Here is a 7,395-nt window from a genome sequence, read left to right as displayed (position 1 = left end):
ATTGTCGACATAGCACTTGAAAAAAACTTTTGGCGCGCTAGAGCGCATTAGACAAATTCGCTATGGAGAAACTGTATCAAGTGAAGTGTTTTACTCAAGGTCAGTTCTTGGGTCTCAAGGGTTGAGAGGAGATTTGTGCTAGTGGACATTTTTTTTAAATGGAAGTTATGGAACTCCCTCTTGTGTTTCTGTTGTTGGGAAAAAGTCTCCAATGAAACTGACATTAAATGTGGCGAATGATACATATCCATCTGTCATTGTAGGCTACTGTAGCCAACCATTTGGTGTAAAGTACTTAGGTAAAAATACTTAAGTTCTACTTAAAGTAGTGTTTTAGGGTATATGTACTTTACTATTTATATTTTTTGACAACTTTTACTTCACTACATTCCTAAAGAAAATGTACTTTTTACTCCATAGATTTTCCCTGACACCCAAAAGTAGTCGTTATGTTTTGAATGTTTAGCAGGACAGGAAAATTACCTAATTCACACACTTATTCAGAGAACATCACGCTTTGTTTGTAAATGATGTCTGAGTGTCTGAGTGTTGGAGCATGCCCTAATGATGCCGTCTGGTTTGCTTTATATAAGGAATTAGAAATGATTTATACCTTTACTTTTGATACTTAAGTATATTTTAGAAATTACATTTATTTTAAACCAAAAACTTTTAGCCTTTTACTCAAGTAGTATTTTACTGGGTGACTTTCACTTTTGAGTAATTTTCTATTAAAGATATCTTTACTTTTACTGAAGTATGACAATTGGGTACTTTTTCCACCACTGGATACAATAAATATGTTAAAATTGCATTATCACTTGTGTAGCCTATCTGGAGCTGGCAAACAGATTCAATAAATAGCCTATAACTTCAGTTTACATCTTGCTTAGGCTACTGTAGGCCTATCAATGGCTATAGACTACCTGCATCTAGCTGAGCAAACCATGGCAAAGTTGAGTTGCAATCATAAACCCATATGTTACTATGCCGCATATGCCTATTGAAAAGACAAGTAAATCTCGCAAATGGTCCATTTATGACAGTTTGTAGTCTTAACATCTGGCACATAACATGTTTTTTTTAGTTCGTCCAAGAGTTTCTTGCAGAGAGATTGAGATCCTCTGTCCAACTGTCATCACTCAAACTCGCCTGTTGGATTTATCTATAGTTATGCACATGTGAAAAAGGGATTTATTTACAATTATAAACTGGGTTTGAACCCTGGATTGTCTGAAAGCTGTGGAATATCAGACTGAATACCAGGGGTATGACAAACTTTTTACTGCTCTAATTACTTTGGTAAACAGTTTATAACAGCAATAAGGCATCTCGGGGGGTTGTGGTATTTGGCCAATATACCACGGCTAATGACTGTATCCAGATATTCTTGCAACATATTCAAATTTCTTTATGTCACTGCTCGCAACAATGATTATTTTGACGAAAATGTAGCTTCTAATGTCGTTACAAGTTACATCAATACTCCTTCATTGGCACGATAGCATTTTGGAAAAAGGGTTTATTGGACGAATGTGGCAACTCCTCTCTTGCTGTGAAAAAAACAACATTTGGGCTGGTTTTGATTGGTCATTGTCTAGATATTTTTGCTGGACCTGGCAAACCTGGCTTGCGTAAAGAGTGTAAAGAGAAGTGTCATGAAGTGAGAAGTTGTCCAGTACTGACTATCTATTTTACAGTATGGCCTAGGTCTACTGTACTTCCAAACACTGACCGCCTGTTTATTACTACTTCACCTTAAAGTGTCACAGCTATAACATGTCTCAAGCATCATTATGTTGTATTTTTCTAAAAGAAACTCACACCATTCATAAATCACAATTGACATGATCCGAAGATCGCATGCCTGCTTACATGCCTGGTTACATGCCAACAACTCAAAACCTCATGTACAGTGCCTTGCGAAACTATTCGGCCCCCTTGAACTTTGCGACCTTTTGCCACATTTCAGGCTTCCATGAATTTTCGCAAGGCACTGTATACTTTAACAAAATAATACTTCTGACTTATGTTCAGTGCAGGAAAGGCCTACTGGGTTAAATGGAAGACATAAGATGTATTTCAGTTAAATGCATTCAGTTGTACAACTGACTAGGTATCCCCTTTCCCTTACTGTTTTTCTGTCCTCCTTGAGGTCAAGCTAGTTACCATTTCCTGTACAGTCCACCACCACAAAATAATATATCTAGAAGTGCCACAGGTCTTTGCTTTGGTTCACTCAAAGAGAAGAGGAACTGAATCTGACAGTCAGTTTAATCCTATATCAGTTTATGGGGGGGAGGGTTGTTTCCCAGCCCTTATGCAGGGTAAGCTACATTTATATCTAGCTTCAATTTCTTGAGAGAAAAAAAGCTACCTACATATTTACAAACATGGTAATATACAGTATCTGAAAAAAGAAAGCAGCAAAGTGTCCAGCCACAAACAGGTCAGGAACAAAGTTGTGGAGAAGTACAGATCAGGGTTGGGACATAAAAATAAAAAAAAATAGAAACTTTGAACATCCCATAGAGCACCATTAAATCCATGATTAAAAATGGAAAGAATATGGCACCACAACAAACCTGCCAAGAGAGGGCCACCCACCAAAACTCACAGACCAGGCAAGGAGGGCATTAATCAGAGGCAACAAAGAGACCAAAGATAACCCTGAAGGAGCTGCAAAGCTCCACAGCGGAGATTGGAGTATCTGTCCACAGGACCACTTTAAGCCGTACACTCCACAGAGCTGGGCTTTACGGAAAGGTGTCCAGAAAAAAAGCCATTGCTTAAAGAAAGGAAAAAGCAAACACGTTTGGTGTTCGACAAAGGCAGCTCTACAAAGTATGGACTTTGGGACGGTGAATAGTTATGTTGTTTGTTTCACAAAAAATATTTTGCATCTTCAAAGTGGTAGGCATGTTGTGTAAATCAATTTTAATTCCAGGTTGTAAGGCAACAAAATAGGAAAAATGCCAAGGGGTCAGGCAGGTGGGTACAGAGTCCAAAAACAGGCAAAGGTCAAAACCGGGAGGACAAGAAAAGGAGAATAGCAAAGAACAGGAAAAACCACTGGTTGACTTGGAAAACATACAAGACAAACTGACACAGGGATATATACACTGGGGAAAATAAGTGACACCTGGAGGGGGTGGAGACAATCACAGGGACAGGTGAAACAGATCAGGGTGTGACATATCCTGTCTTCTCCTGGTTTATGCCAACCAAACAACTGGCAGCCTTGGCTGGGAGAGCTCCTTGGTCTTCATGGTGCCACTTGCTTAGTGGTGTTGCAGACTCTCCTTTCAGAACAGGTGTATATATATACTGAGATCATGTAACACTTAGATTGCACACAGGTGGACTTTATTTAACTAATTCTGAAGGGAATTGATTGCACCAGATCTTATTTAGGGGCTTCATAGTAAACATGGTGAATATATATGCACGCACCACTTTTCCATTTCAATTTTTTTTCAATTTTTTGAAACAAGTAATTTTTTTCATTTCACTTCACCAATTTGGACTATTTTGTGTATGTCCATTACATGAAATCCAAATAAAAATGCATTTAAATTACAGGTTGTAATGCAATAAAATAGGAAAACCGCCAAGGGGGATGAATACTTTTGCAAGGCACTGTATGTACTGTATAACATGTATATTAGATTGAAGTATTGTAAAATATGTTTGAGTGTATAGCCCAAACTCTGTCCTCAGTACCCCAAATGGTGCACTTTTTGGTTGTTGCCCTAGGGCTTCATAGCTGATTGAAATAATCAACTAATCATGAAGCTTTAATTATTTGATCAGCTGTGTAGGGCAAAAACCCTTGGGGTCCCGAGGACCGAGTTCTGGAAACACTGGTATAGGTTCTTGTGTATTTGATCATTTCATTTTTGACATTTATTACATATCCAATTCCTCAATGTTGGAAATAAAGCTTTACTGAACTGAGCTGAACATACCAAAAATAAAATAGAGTTCGACTAGTTATGTAGAAAACTGTGGTTAAATAAAAATGCGCTGTTACTGTGGCATCAGGGTTCGAACACTGCAGTCGGCCACTTTACAATCCTGTTTGGGTCTCTCATTTTAGGTTTGGACTTCATGTCTCCTCAGTGCCTTTCAACCACTTCACTAATCAGAGGGCTTTTCACAGTACCCAAATGCAGAACAAATTCAAGACAATTATACAGTATTATATAGAGCCATTATTTATTGATACTCCCTTCCATCTCATATTGCCCAAAAGAACAGCAAACCTGGTTTAAAAAAACAGATAAAGCAACACCTCACGGCACAACGCCTCTCCCGTATTTGACCTAGATAGTTTGTGTGTATGTATTTATATGTAGGCTACGTGTGTCTTTTAAAAAATATGTGTAGTTCAGTCCTTCAGCTGTTCTTGTCTATTAATGTTCTGTATTATGTCATGTTTCATGTGGACCGTTTTGTGTGGACCGTAGGAAGAGAAGATGCTGCTTTCACAACAACTAATGGAAATCCTAATAAAAGATCAAATAAAATATCGAATTACACAGGTGCACCTTGTGCTGGTGACAATTAAAGGCCACTCTAAAATGTGCAGTTTTGTCACAACACAACGCCACAGATATCTCAAGTTTTGAGGGAGTGTGCATTGGCATGCTGACTTCAGGAATGTCCAACAGAGCTTTTGCCAGAAAATTGAATGTTAATTTCTCTACCATAACCCACCTCCAATGTCGTTTTAGAGAATTTGGCAATACGTTCAACCGGCCTCACAACCGCAGACTGGGTGTAACCACGCCAAGCCCAGGACCGCCACAGCCGGCTTCTTCACCTGCGGGATGGTCTGAGACGAGCCACCCGGCGAGCTGATGAAACTGTGGGTTTACACAACCGAAGAATTTCTGCACAAACCATCAGAAACTGCTTCAGAGAAGCTTTTATCCGTACTCGTCATTCTCACCAGGGTCTTGACCTGACTGCAGTTCGGCGTCGTAACCGACTTCAGTGGGCAAATGCTCACCTTCGGTGGCCCCTGACATACTGGAAAAGTGTACTTTTCATGGATGAATCCCAGTTTCAACTGTACTGGACAGATGGCAGACATCCTGTTTGGTGTTGTGTGGGTGAGCGGTTTGCTGATGTCAACGTTGTGAACAGAGTGCCCCATGGTGGTGGTGGGGTTATGTAATGGGCAGGCATAAGCTACGGACAACGAACACAATTGCATTTTATCGATGGCAATTTGAATGCACAGAGATACTGTGACTGGATCCTGAGGCCCACTGTCGTGCCATTCATCCGCTGCCATCACCTCATGTTTCAGCATGATAATGCGTGGCCCCGTGTCACAAGGATCTGTACAAAATTCATGGAAGCTGAAAATGTACCAGATCTTCCATGGCCTGCATACTCACCAGCTATGTCACCCATTGAGCAGGTTTGGGATGCTCTGGATCAGCGTGTTCCAGTTCCCGCCAATATCCAGCAACTTCGCACAGCCATTTCACAGGCTACAATCAACAGCCTGATCAACTCAACTCTATCCGAAGGAAATGCGTCACGCTGCATGAGGCAAATGGTGGTTATACCACATACTGACTGGTTTTCTGATCCACGCCCCTACCTTTTTTGAGGTATCTGTGACCATACTGTATCTGTATTCCCAGTCATGTGAAATCCATAGATTAGGGCCTGATGAATTTAATTTAAATTGACTGATTTCCGTATATGAATTGTAAACTCAGTAAAATGCATGCTTCGTTTCTATTTTTGTTCAGTGTATATTAACGTCATTACTTGGCATCAATTACAACACCTTTCTGATCAAATTAAAATTAGTTTCTCATTGAAAGATGGGAATCGGTAGAATTTTAGATAGCTGAGCATCTCAAACAGAATTGTATGTCTTTTTGAAATCGACACAACATATACCATGTAGAACAAACATGTGTTTCTGAATGGGAATAACATCAGTCTAAATATGGCCCAGGTGTTAATGTTGCTGCTGATGTAGCATGTCTGTATTTTCTCACATTTTCAATTTAAGCAATGATTATGCCAGTTATACCAAAACAACCTAGAATTCCATCTCCAAGTTGTTATGTGGAAAAACAGACAAATTGCAAGAGAATCACTTGGGACAAATCACAATATGTTAAAGGGGGAATCTGCAGAACATCCATTTTTGAACTTATAAATTAATGATATACACTGAGTATACAAAACATAGCATAGACTGACCAGGTGAATACAGGTGAAAACTATGATCCCTTATTGATGCCACTAGTTAAATCCACTTCAATCAGTGTAGATGAAGGGAGGAGACAGGTTAAATATTCATTTTTAAGCCTTGAGACAATTGAGACATGGATTGTGTATGTGTGCCATTCAGAGCGTGAATGGGCAAGACAAAATATTTAAGTGGCTTTAAACGGGGTATGGTAGTAGGTGCCAGGTACACCGGTTTGTGTCAAGAACTGCAACGCTGCTGGGTTTTTCACGCTCAATAGTTTCCTGTGCGTATCAAGAATGGTCCACCACCCAAAGGACATCCAGCCAACTTGACACAACTGTGGGAAGCATTGGAGTTAACATGGGCCAACATCCCTATGGAATGCTTTCGACACCTTGTAGAGTCCATGGGGTCTCAACTTACCTTTGAGAGTTAGAATAGTGGAATGCACAAGGTGCAATTTCGAAATATGGTTCTGCATCAGCAGGTTCTCTCTTCTTATGTCAGTCACTCAATTAGCCCATGTGAGCCTAGCAAGCTATTTATACTTGCTGTAATCAAGGTCGATCTACCGACCGGGAGGCCACCATTGATTTTGTTAGTCACTCTCATAAACATTTCTCTCCACCCAATAGAAACATGTGTAGAATTGAAGGAAATGTGTTATAAAATTGCAAAAAATGTTCTCCGCCCCATGGCAAAATGTGTAGAATTGCAGGAAATTAACTATAAAACTTTTTTCTCTCCACTGTCAAGATGGGGGCTGCTAAAATGTTTTGCTCCCAAAGGCTAGGGCCGGCTCTTACTGCATGTATGGGTATGGATGTGGGAATTCTACACATCCATACCCACACATGCAAGTGGTAATTCTACAGATTCCCATATTTCAATGAGAAACACATTTTAATTAGACCAGATAAGTGTGTTGTAACTGTTGCAAAATAATGACATTAGCATATATTGCTAAGATTTACAGTAGGGTGACTCCCCTAGCAAGTCTCAAACACAGGCCACCAGCACTGATGATGAACGCCCTAACCACTGTCCCAATAAGGAATATCTCTAGGTCATGTGCTTATTGGGTAAGTATAGTTAGGACAGTAGTAACCCTAACCTCTCCTCCCTAGGCACTTGTGTAGATATGAAACAACTTGATTGGTGTAAGCAAT

This window comes from Oncorhynchus clarkii, chromosome 8 (assembly GCF_045791955.1).
Source record: "Oncorhynchus clarkii lewisi isolate Uvic-CL-2024 chromosome 8, UVic_Ocla_1.0, whole genome shotgun sequence".
Taxonomy (NCBI): Eukaryota; Metazoa; Chordata; class Actinopteri; order Salmoniformes; family Salmonidae; genus Oncorhynchus; species Oncorhynchus clarkii.
The sequence above is the reverse complement of the archived record's forward strand: the minus strand, read 5'-3'. Positions refer to the sequence as shown.